We start from the raw sequence: 12,510 nt of genomic DNA, 5'->3' as shown, positions 1-12,510 counted from the left end.
GGGTGAAGAAGTTTCTCCTCATCTTGGTCCTAAATGGCTTACCCCTTATCCTTAGACTGTGACCCCTGGTTCTGGACTTCCCCAACATTGGGAACATTCTTCCTGCATCTAACCTGTCTAAATCCGTCAGAATTTTAAACGTTTCTACGAGATCCCCTCTCATTCTTCTGAACTCCAGTGACTACAAGCCCAGTTGATCCAGTCTTTCTTGATAGGTCAGTCCCGCTATCCCGGGAATCAGTCTGGTGAACCTTCGCTGCACTCCCTCAATAGCAAGAATGTCCTTCCTCAAGTTAGGAGACCAAAACTGTACACAATACTCCAGGTGTAGCCTCACCAAGACCCTGTACAACTGTAGTAACACCTCCCTGCCCCTGTACTCAAATCTCCTCGCTATGAAGGCTAACATGCCATTTGCTTTCTTAACCGCCTGCTGTACCTGCATGCCAACCTTCAATGACTGATGTACCATGACACCCAGGTCTCGTTGCACCTTCCCTTTTCCTAATCTGTCACTATTCTGATAATAGTCTGTCTCTCTGTTTTTACCACCAAAGTGGATAACCTCACAATTGTCCACATTATACTTCATCTGCCATGCATTTGCCCACTCACCTAACCTATCCAAGTCACTCTGCAGCCTCATAGCATCCTCCTCGCAGCTCACACTGCCACCCAACTTAGTGTCATCTGCAAATTTGGAGATACTACATTTAATCCCCTCGTCTAAATCATTAATGTACAATGTAAACAGCTGGGGCCCCAGCACTGAACCTTGCAGTACCCCACTAGTCACTGCCTGCCATTCTGAAAGGTACCCATTTACTCCTACTCTTTGCTTCCTGTCTGCCAACCAGTTCGCAATCCACATCAGCACATTACCCCCAATCCCATGTGCTTTAACTTTGCACATTAATCTCTTGTGTGGGACCTTGTCAAAAGCCTTCTGAAAGTTCAAATACACCACATCAACTGATTCTCCCATGTCCACTCTACTGGAAACATCCTCAAAAAATTCCAGAAGATTTGTCAAGCATGATTTCCCTTTCACAAATCCATGCTGACTTGGACCTATCATGTCACCTCTTTCCAAATGCGCTGCTATGACATCCTTAATAATTGATTCCATCATTTTACCCACTACCGATGTCAGGCTGACCAATCTATAATTCCCTGTTGTCTCTCTCCCTCCTTTTTTAAAAAGTGGGGTTACATTGGCTACCCTCCACTCCATAGGAACTGGTCCAGAGTCTATGGAATGTTGGAAAATGACTGTCAATGCATCTACTATTTCCAAGGCCACCTCCTTAAGTACTCTGGGATGCAGACCATCAGGCCCTGGGGATTTATTGGCCTTCAATCCCATCAATTTCCCCAACACAATTTCCCGACTAATAAGGATTTCCCTCAGTTCCTCCTTCTTACTAGACCTTCTGACCCCTTTTATATCCGGAAGGTTGTTTGTGTCCTCCTTAGTGAATACCGAACCAAAGTACTTGTTCAATTGGCCTGCCATTTCTTTGTACCCCGTTATGACTTCCCCTGATTTTGACTGCAGGGGACCTACGTTTGTCTTTACTAACCTTTTTCTCTTTACATATCTATAGAAGCTTTTGCAGTCCGTTTTAATGTTCCCTGCAAGCTTCCTCTCGTACTCTATTTTCCCTGCCCTAATCAAACCCTTTGTCCTCCTCTGCTGAGTTCTAAATTTCTCCCAGTCCCCGGGTTCACTGCTATTTCTGGCCAATTTGTATGCTACTTCCGTGGCTTTAATATTATCCCTGATTTCCCTTGATAGCCACGGTTGAGCCACCTTCCCTTTTTTATTTTTACGCCAGACAGGGATGTACAATTGTTGTAGTTCATCCATGCGGTCTCTAAGTGCCTGCCATTGCCCATCCACTGTCAACCCCTTAAGTATCATTCACCAATCTATCCTAGCCAATTCACGCCTCATACCTTCAAAGTTACCCTTCTTTAAGTTCTGGACCATGGTCTCTGAATTAACTGTTTCATTCTCCATCCTAATGTAGAATTCCACCATATTATGGTCACTCTTCCCCAAGGGGCCTCGCACAACGAGATTGCTAATTAATCCTCTCTCATTACACAACATCCAGTCTACGATGGCCTCCCCCCTAGTTGGTTCCTCGACATATTGGTCTAGAAAACCATCCCTTATGCACTCCAGGAAATCCTCCTCCACCACATTGTTTCCAGTTTGGTTAGCCCAATCTATATGCATATTAAAGTCACCCATGTTAACTGCTGCACCTTTATTGCATGCACCCCTAATTTCCTGTTTGATGCCCTCCCCAACATCACGACTACTGTTTGGAGGTCTGTACACAACTCCCACTTGCGTTTTCTGCCCTTTGGTATTCCGTAGCTCCACCCATACCGATTCCACATCATCCAAGTTAATGTCTTTCCTTACAATTGCATTAATTTCCTCTTCAACCAGCAACGCCACCCCGCCTCCTTTTCCTTTCTGTCTATCCTTCCTGAATGTTGAATATCCCTGGATGTTGAGTTCCCAGCCTTGGTCACCCTGGAACCATGTCTCCGTAATGCCAACCACATCGTATCTGTTAACTGCTATCTGCACAGTTAATTCGTCCACCTTATTCCGAATACTCCTCGCATTGAGGCACAGAGCCTTCAGGCTTGCCTTTTTAACACACTTTGAATCTTTGGAATTTTGCTGTAATGTGGCCCTTTTTGTTTTTTGCCTTGGGTTTCTCTGCTCTCCACTTTTACTCTTCCCCTTTCTGTCTTTTGCTTCTGTCTCCAGTTTGTTTTCCTCTGTCTCCCTGCATTGGTTCCCATTCCCCTGCCATATTAGTTTAACTCCTCCCCAACAGCACTAGCAAACACTCCCCCTAGGACATTGGTTCTGGTCCTGCCTAGGTGCAGACCGTCCGGTTTGTACTGATCCCACCTCCCCCAGAACCGGTTCCAATGTCCCAGGAATTTGAATCCCTCCCTGCTGCACCACTGCTCAAGCCACGTATTCATCTGAGCTATCCTGCGATTCCAACTCTGACTAGCACGTGGCACTGGTAGCAATCCCGAGATTACTACCTTTGAGGTCCTACTTTTTAATTTAACTCCTAGCTCCCTAAATTCGTCTCGTAGGACCTCATCCCGTTTTTTACCTATGTCGTTGGTACCTATATGCACTACGACAACTAGCTGTTCACCCTCCCTTTTCAGAATGTCCTGCACTCGCTCCGAGACATCCTTGACCCTTGCACCAGGGAGGCAACGTACCATCCTGGAGTCTCGGTTGCAGCTGCAGAAACGCCTATCTATTCCCCTTACAATAGAATCCCCTACCACTATTGCTCTCCCACTCTTTTTCCTGCCCTCCTGTGCAGCAGAGCCCGCCATGGTGCCATGAATTTGGCTGCTGCTGCTCTCCCCTGATGAGTCATCCCCCTTAACAGTACTCAAAGCGGTGTATCTGTTTTGCAGGGGGATGATCGCAGGGAACCCCTGCACTACCTTCCTTGCACTGCTCTTCGTGTTAGTCTTCCATTCCCTATCTGGCTGTGTACCCTTTACATGCGGTATGACCAACTCACTAAATGTGCTATTCACATCATTCTCAGCATCGTGCATGCTCCGGAGTGAATCCACCCGCAGCTCCAGTTCCGCAACGCGGTTCGTCAGGAGCTGAAGGCGGATACACTTCTCACACACGTAGTCGTCAGGGACACTGGAGGCGTCCCTGATTTCCCACATGGTACAGGAGGAGCATAACATGTGTCCGAGCTCTCCTGCCATGACTTATCCCCTAGATTAACTTAATTTAGCAACCACAATGCTAAAGGTTACTTACTGAAATAGAAAGGAAATAGAAAAGCTACTTACCAATCGCCAGCCAATCACTTACCCCTTTGGCTGTGACGTCACCTTTCAATTTCTTTCTACTTATTTTTTGCCTTCTGTCCCTGCTGCAGCAGCTCAAGCATGCCTTTATCAGCCTCTCGACTCTCTGCCGCCGGAACTCCCGACTTCCCGGTCTCACTGGCCTTTATCGGCCTCTCGACTCTCTGCCGCCGGAACTCCCGACTTCCCGGTCTCACTGGCCTTTATCAGCCTCTCGACTCTCTGCCGCCGGAACTCCCGACTTCCCGGTCTCACTGGCCTTTATCAGCCTCTCGACTCTCTGCCGCCGGAACTCCTGACTTCCCGGTCTCACTGGCCTTTATAGGCCTCTCGACTTTCCGCCGCCGGAACTCCCGCCTCCATGCTGACTTGGACCGATCCTGTCACTGCTTTCCAAATGCGCTGCTATTACAGCTTTAATAATTGATTCCAACATTTTCCCCACTGCTGATGTCAGGCTAACCAGTCTATAATTCCCTGTTTTCTCTCTTCCTCCTTTTTAAAAAAGTGGTGTTACATTAGCTACCCTCCAGTCCATAGGAACTGATCCAAAGTCTATAGAATGTTGGAAAATGACCACCAATGCATTCACTATTTCTAGGGCCACTTCCTTAAATACTCTGGGATGCAGATTATCAGGCCCTGGGGATTTATCGGCCTTCAATCCCATCAATTTCCCCAACACAATTTCCTGACTAATAAGGATTTCCTTCAGTTCCTCCTTCTCGCTATACCCTCAGTCACCTAGTATTTCCAGAAGGTTATTTGTGTCTTCCTTAGTGAAGACAGAACCAAAGTATTTGTTCAATTGGTCTGCCATTTCTTTGTTCCCCATTATAAATTCACCTGATTCTGACTGCAAAGGACTTACATTTGTCTTCACTAATCTTTTTCTCTTCACATATCTATCGAAGTTTTTGCAGTCACTTTTTATGATTCCTGCAAGCGTCCTCTCATACTCTATTTTTTCCCTCCTAATTAAACCCTTTGTCCTCCTCTGCTGAATTCTAACTTTCTCCCAGTTCTCAGGTTTGCTGCTTTTCTGGCCAATTTATATGCCTCTTCCTTGGATTTTACACTATCTCTAATTTCCCTTGTTAGCCACGGTTGAGCCACCTTCCCCGTTTTATTTTTATGCCAGACAGGGATGTACAATTGTTAAAGTTCATTCATGTGTTCTTTAAATGTCTGCCATTGCCTATCCACCGTCAACCCTTTAAGTATCATTCGCCAGTCTATCCTAGCCAATTCACATCTCATACCACCCTCTGGCACCTAACATAGCCTTACTGGTTTAGTTTGTATCTGCACTACACTACCAGTCATTTTCTGTCTGGCTTCCATTCCTTCAGACACCTTGGGCTGAATTTTCGGCTTTTTGCGATTTCACCCCTTCCCGGGCGCAAATCGTGGCAAAATAAAATTTTTAGCGCCGGGTTAGCATAACCGCCAGAGCACACAGCTTTTGTCAAATGAAAGTTCACAACGGGTGTTAGCACTAAATACGGCATTGCATCACAGAATTTGTGCACCGGAGCCAAAATTTATGGCCCTAAATAAAACGGCTGTTCTGCGCGTGCGCAAATTTTTCTTTCCCGCACTTCTGGTCTGCTGTCCGATTGCAAACGCCAATGCAGGGCGCGGCCGCGCGCATGCGCAGTACACCCGGGGCTGAATCAGCCATTTTATTATTCGATTTTGATGATGGAGGAGGAGGACAGCAGGCAGCGTGCCAGACAATTTTTACAGGAGGCTAACAAAGCTCTTGTGGGGACTGTGGAGAGGAGATGGCAGGAACTACACAGGAGGGGTGTATCTAGACCCCTGCCATCCATTTTTAACAGAATCTGGAGGGAGATTGCTAAGGAGGTCTCTGCCTCAGACACAGTGGCCAGGAGTGGGAAGCAGCACCAGAAAAAGTTTAATGATCTTTCGAGGGTCGTTAGAGTGAGTACAATTTTTATTGATGCATTCCTTTATTACTTAAATTATAAATCTGACACACTATTTGTTCTCATGCTGTTGCTGTCTCTCAGCACTCTCAGTTGCTTTCTAAAATGCATGACACATAGGTAGGCTTATTTTGGAACCTTGTTTGTCATGAATGATCTTTAAACATTATTAAGATTGCTTTCTGAGATCTCATAAGATGTTTCCGCATTTCGATGTCCTCCTGATGATCCACATGCAACTTCCAAGGCTATTAAACAGAGGACTGTATTACATTCAGACAGTATGGTATAAGTGGTATGGTTCCAGTGGTTATCTGTAAGAGCAGATGGACCCTCTGGTAACCATTCCTATTTTCATCTTTGCAGGCAAATAAGTCCCATAACCGCTACGAACAGGTGTGGACAGGCGGCGGTCCTCAGACGCTGCCACCTACAGACCTGGAGGAACGAATGGCAGGCCTCATCAGCATCTCAGGTCAGGCAACTGCCAGTGGTGGTGCTGACCCCCGCTTGCATACGGAGCGTAAGTCCTGCACACTCCCTGGGCTGGGTTGGGGCACTGTGATGCAGTGTCTCTGGACTAGGGTTGGGGCACTGTGATGCAGTGTCTCTGGACTAGGGTTGGGGCACTGTGATGCAGTGTCTCTGGACTAGGTTTGGGGCAATGTAATACAGTGTCTCTGGACTAGGGTTGGGGCACTGTGATGCAGTGTCTCTGGACTAGGTTTGGGGCAATGTAATATAGTGTCTCTGGACTAGATATAACGGAGTAGCGGCGGACCTTCAAATGAGCCTGTGCTATGTGACCTCCCTCATGTCACCCTGCCCCCTCCCCTGCTGCAAATCACTCATCTGTTGCTTTCTACTTCCAGATCACCAGTCACAGGCGCTGTATCCTTCGGATCAACCCTCCATGTCAGGCCATCATATAGAGGAGGAGGAGGAGGAAGAAGAGGAAGAGGAGTTGACAGAGCAGCCGACTCCGGGACGGTGGGGGGGGGCGGCAGATATATTCTATAACACTTTTTCCACCGGCAAACAGCTTTGAAATCTCTGAGGCTCCTGGGACTAGTGGCCATCTCTCCAGAGGGTGAGTCAGCAAAGTCGGTCTGCTGACAGATAGGCAGACGCGGAAGTGGAAATGGTGGAACTGTCCAGGGAGAGCATCCAGCTCACCCCTCAGCTCCTTGATGCCCTGGGTAGGATTCCCGTGACCATCGAAAATTTCACTGCGATCATAACGGAGGGAGGTGCCACCAGCGCTACCTCCGCAAGATCCTGCGAATCCCCTGGGAGGGTAGATGCACCAATGCCAGTTCTCAATCAGGCCAACATCCCCAGCATCAAAGTACTGACCACACTCGACCAGCTCCATTGGGCAGGCCACATCAGCCGCATGCCCAACACGAGATTCCCTAAGCAAGCGCTCTACTCAGAACTCCTACATGGCAAGCGAGCCCCAGGTGGACAAAGGAAACATTTCAAGGACACCCTCAAAACCTCCTTGATAAAGTGTAACATCCCTACTGGCACCTGGGAATCCCTGGCCCAAAACCGCCCAAAGTGGAGGAAGAGCATTCAGGAGGGCGCTGAGCACCTCGAGTCTCATCGCTGAGAGCATGCAGAAACTAACCGCAGACAGTGGAAGGATCATGCAGCAAACCAGGCTCCCCACGCATCCTTTCCTTCAACCAATGTCTCCCCCACCTGTTACAGAGATTGTAATTCCTGCATTGGACTGTACAGCCGCCTGAGAACTCACTTTTAGAGTGGAAGCAAGACTTCCTCGATTTTGAGGGACTGCCCACAATAAATAGTGGTTTACAGTTAGGGTCTTGTGCTGTATTAGTTTAAAATATATCAACCACTTGTTAAATTTAAATCAATGCATAAGAACTAATTGTCCATAAGAACTTGAACATTGTCAAGTAGCTTTGCTGAGGGCATGGAATTCATTTCATATTGTCTATTCCTGTACTTTACATTTCTTGAAAACCTGTCCCATTTCGCTATCTCTTCTGTTGATTTTACACATGGTTAATAGGAAGACTATATGATAGATCTTAGGCCTAAATGATTGATGGGGTGTGAGGGGGAGCATAATCCCCTGAAGAGTGTCTCACAGATCAGAATGGGGGGAAGCTGGCATTTGTTTTAAAAAGAGTTGGAATTAAATTAGTTCAAGGAATACTCTTAAGGTGAGAGTTCCACAATATATTTAACATTTAAAAATAGATGTGAAAATGTTCAATCTTCTTTCAACCACTGAACCATGAAGTGAATTCTATAGCCTCACAACTCTTCGGCCTGAGTTGCTCCTGTTTTTTTGGAGCAACTGGTTTAGAATGGAGTATCTTAGAAATTGCAATTCTCGGCATTTAATTTGCTCCAGTTCTAGTCAGTGAGAACAGTTTCAGTTTGGAACAGATTTTTTTTTTCAAAAGGGGGCGTGTCCGGCCACTTACGCCCATTTTGAAAGTTTAGGCAGTGAAACCTTACTCCAAACTAACTTAGAATGAAGTAAGTGTAGATTTTTGTACGCTCAGAAAAACCTTGCCTACACTTAGAAAATCAGGCGTAGGTTACAAATCAGGTGTAGGGAACGGGGATAGGGGGGGGGGGAGGGAAGTTTACAAACATTAAACACTTCAGTTTTACAAATAAAGAGCCATCATCAACAATACATGATAAATACATCAATAAATCAACCAATAAATCAATCAAAAAAAATTAATAAAAAATTAAAAAAATTAAAAAATCAATAAATAAAAAAATTTCTCCTCACCGACTGCAGCACTAGGAGCCCTCCAACAGCGTGCTGGGACGGGGCCCTCCCAGTGTGTCTCTCTCTCTCTGTCTGTCTGTGTGTCTCTCTCTCACTCTCTGTCTGTCAGTGTCAGTCTCTCACTCTGTCTGCCAGTGTCTATGTGTTTCTGACAGCGTGGGGAGTGGGGAGGGAGGAGGAGGAGGGGGGGGGGGAGGAGAGGAGGAGAGGGGAGGGGGAGAGGGGAGGGGGAGGAGAAGGAGGGGGGAGGAGGAGGAGGGGAGAGGAGGAGGAGGAGGAGGAGGGGGAGGAGGAAGGAGGGTGATGTAGGGGGAGGAAGGGGGAGAGGAGAGGGAGGAGGCTGAACGGGCCCGGCGGACGTGAAGAAGCTGGGTCCAAGACTTCGGGCGGGGCCCACCCCCAGCAAGATGCCGGGCGGGAGGGCCCCGCCGAAGGAAGAGGGAGCGGAGCAGACCGGAGTTAAAAATAGGTGGCCGGGGGAAGCCGGAGCTGGGGGGGGCGGTCGTCGGAGTTGGAGTTGGAGTGGGGGTGGGGGGTCATCGGAGCAGGGGGGGGGGGGGGGTGTCATCGGAGCGGGAGCTGGGGGGGGTCTGGGGGGGAGTGGAGCGGGAGCTGGGGGTGAAGGTCATCGGAGCGGAAGCTGGGGGGGGAGCATCGTCGGAGCAGGAGCTGGGGGAGAAGTCATCGGAGCGGGAGTTGGGGGGGGGGGATCATCGGAGCGGAAGCTGGGTCGTCTGAGCAGGAGCTGGGGGGGGGGTCTGGGGGGGAGCGGAGCGGAAGCTTGGGGGGGGTTGGAGCGGGACCTGGGGGTTGAAAGAGCCAGCTGAACAGGGGAGGAAGCTGGAGTCAGAGCAGGAGCTGGACGAGGGAGGTGCAGCTTTAATCTCGCAGCCCCAGTGAGGCCATTCAGCCAGGGCTAGGGGCTGTGTGCTTTGGGCCCCTCCCACACAGTTTCGGGCACCTGGAGCTACTGCACATGCGCGCCCACTGTAGTGTGCCTGTGCAGAGATCCCAGCACTCTTTTCAGCCAGGGACCTGACTCCGCCCCCCACAGCTCGTGCTGCGCTGCGCCGAGCTCCAAAGGACCTGCAGGGAGCCGGAGAATCTGCAGGTATTTTTTAGGCGCACATTCGGGCGCAAAAAACGGGCGTCCAGGTCGGGACTGCGCCGTTCTAGGCTCGGCCCGAAACTTGGGCCATATGTAAGGAAATGTCTCTTGCTTTCTGTTCCAAATCTCTTAACAGAATTTGTGAAATGCTGTTATTTTTTTCCTCATCAAGCCTCTATCTTTTAACTTAAAAGGATGATTGCTGTGTGATCATCCGTTGCATACTATAGGAGATATACCAGCAATACAGTAAATCAAGCTGTCCTATAATCCAATGGAATAATTGTGCTATCTGCTTCATTATATCCACTGTCCTGCCTTAATGATCTAGGCCCAAAGAATATAAAGCTTTCTTCAGGATCAGCTCCTTGTTGCTCAGTAACAGTTGACAGATCACATGAATGTCTCAGTAAAACAAAAGATGAAACAGATCTTCCAGTGATCTCACAGATTTTTCAGAAAAGTGTCTCAACACTTTTTGAAGAAATCCTCACTGCCACCTCCGGAATGCTGTTTCTCAAGTTAATCACCCTCTGGGAAAATAACATTCAGCACATCCGACCTCACTAAGTGCTTTCTCAACTTAAATAAATGGCCCATAGTTCTACAAGGTCTCATTAACTCAAATAATGTATCCACTTGTTTGTTACCAATGCCCTTAATCATTTTAAATGTCTGAATCAGATCCACTTTAATTTGACACTTATCCAGTAAACCCAAACCCAAGGCCTGTGATCTACCTTCATAACTCAATAGGAATACCACATTTTGTAACTCACCTTGACATGGTAATTAAAGACCCAGATAACATACTGGGGATTAAAGTAGGGGCATCTACTTTAATGACTGAATATGAATACATTTGATTGGGGCAAACCAATACTCAATTATACTACTTTCAATGGGCCAAATTTAAAGGGTTTGAGGGAAGAGATTAATCAAATTGAGTGAACGGTAGTACAGTATTCAAGAAAACCTTTCCTAATGGCAAATAGGATAACTTTCATTCAGAACATGATACTGAGCATGGAACATAAATACAGGCTAAGCAAGAATGACATTCTTTGTTCCCTGCCCCTTCCCCCTCCCACCACACAAATTGTTTTGGGAACTTGCTGTAAGGCAAATTGTCCCACCATAACATGGAACAGCATGTAATGTTCTTGCTTAAGTGGTAAGTGCTGATGACCTTACTGAGGAAATGGTAGAAGGATTGCTGGGCGCCGCTGTGCTAACAGCAGTTTTTCTTTGCACGGTATTTATTATTTTGTTGTCTATCTATCCTGTTGTGGATTCAGCTTTCTCACACTGTCACACTCAACTATAACTCTCACAATAACTCCAGTGGTGTCATATATTATGTATAGAAGAACTCCACAAGGCTGAGTACTGTGAGCTAAATTAAGTGTGACCTTAGTCTTCTTTATTACAACTCCAGAGTGCCTAAACAACATGGCAGCCAACCTTTTATACTGGCCCTACACGTATGTGCAGGTGACCATTAGGACTCCAACAGTCGCACCCTCTGGTGGCAAGTATTACATAGTTACATACATTACATCACTCCCCCCAAAGTCTTCGATACAAGTTATTTACAAGTTGAGGCGATCCGGAGCCCTTCGCTCCCTGGTTGATCGTCTAAGTTCAAATCCTGGCGTGTGTGAGTTGGTCGGACCATTGCTGCACTGCACCACGGCTGGTCTGACCGGACTGTCAGGAACGGTGGGTTCATCCTCGTGTTTGACAGTGAGGTCGATTGCTGGTTAGGTGTGTGTTGGTGGATCGTCGAAGGTGATGCCCTCTTCAAGTCGTTCCTGGTTGTCAGTAAATCGCAATTTGGTCTGATCTAAGTGCTTTCTGCACATTTGGCCATTTAACAGTTTGATTATAAACACCCTATTCCCTTCCTTGGCCAAAACAGTGCCAGCAACCCACTTGGGACCATGACCGTAATTCAGGATAAACACAGGGTCATTAACATCAATGTCACTTGAAACAGCCGTGCGATCGTGGTACATGTTCTGCCGGTGTCACCAGGTTTCCATGTGATCATTAAGATCTGGGTGGACTAGGGAAAGCCTGGTTTTGAGGGCTCTCTTCATTAACAGTTCTGCCGGAGGAACCCTGGTGAGTGAGAGGGGTCGTTTCCGGTAACCGAGCAGAATGCGAGACAAGCGGGTCTGCAGAGAGCCATCTGTCACGCATTTCATGCTCTGCTTGATTGTTTGGACTGCCCGCTCTGCTTGACCATTAGACACGGCTTAAACGGAGCAGACCTGACATGCTTGATGCAATTGCGGGTCATAAACTCATTGAATTCCGAGCTGGTGAAACACGGTCCATTGTCGCTGACAAGGACATCGGGCAAGCCATGGGTAGCAATCATGGCCCGGAGGCTTTCAATGATGGCTGTGGACGTGCTGGATGACATGATTACGCATTCAATCCATTTGGAATAAGCGTCCACTACTACTAAAAACATCTTTCTTAGAAAGGGGCCGGCAAAATCTATGTGGATCCTGGACCATGGTTTGGAGGGCCATGACCACAGACTCAGTGGAGCCTCCCTTGGTGCATTGCTCAGTTGCGAGCAAGTGTTTCACTGATGCACGCATGACTCCAAGTCCGAGTCAATTTCGGGCTACCAAACACGTGACCTGGCAATTGGCTTCATCATGACAATGCCTGGGTGGGTACTCTGTAGGTCGCGTATAAATGTTTCCCTGCCTTTTTTTGGCAAAACCATGCGATTACCCAATTAAAAAACAATC

At 47.6% G+C, this 12,510-nt stretch overlaps 1 long non-coding RNA gene across 1 annotated transcript; it reads left to right on the top strand.

The window, feature by feature from the left end:
* The first annotated feature begins 5,604 nt into the window (after positions 1-5,604).
* Positions 5,605-7,676, top strand: LOC139275096 (uncharacterized). The gene is made up of 2 exons (XR_011595670.1): positions 5,605-5,841; positions 6,719-7,676. It is a non-coding gene; the product is annotated as an uncharacterized lncRNA (long non-coding RNA).
* Positions 7,677-12,510: the final 4,834 nt, after the last annotated feature.

Source organism: Pristiophorus japonicus, chromosome 10 (genome assembly GCF_044704955.1).
Source record: "Pristiophorus japonicus isolate sPriJap1 chromosome 10, sPriJap1.hap1, whole genome shotgun sequence".
Taxonomy (NCBI): Eukaryota; Metazoa; Chordata; class Chondrichthyes; family Pristiophoridae; genus Pristiophorus; species Pristiophorus japonicus.
Note: the sequence above shows the minus strand (reverse complement) of the source record. Positions and strands in the feature narration are given on the sequence as shown.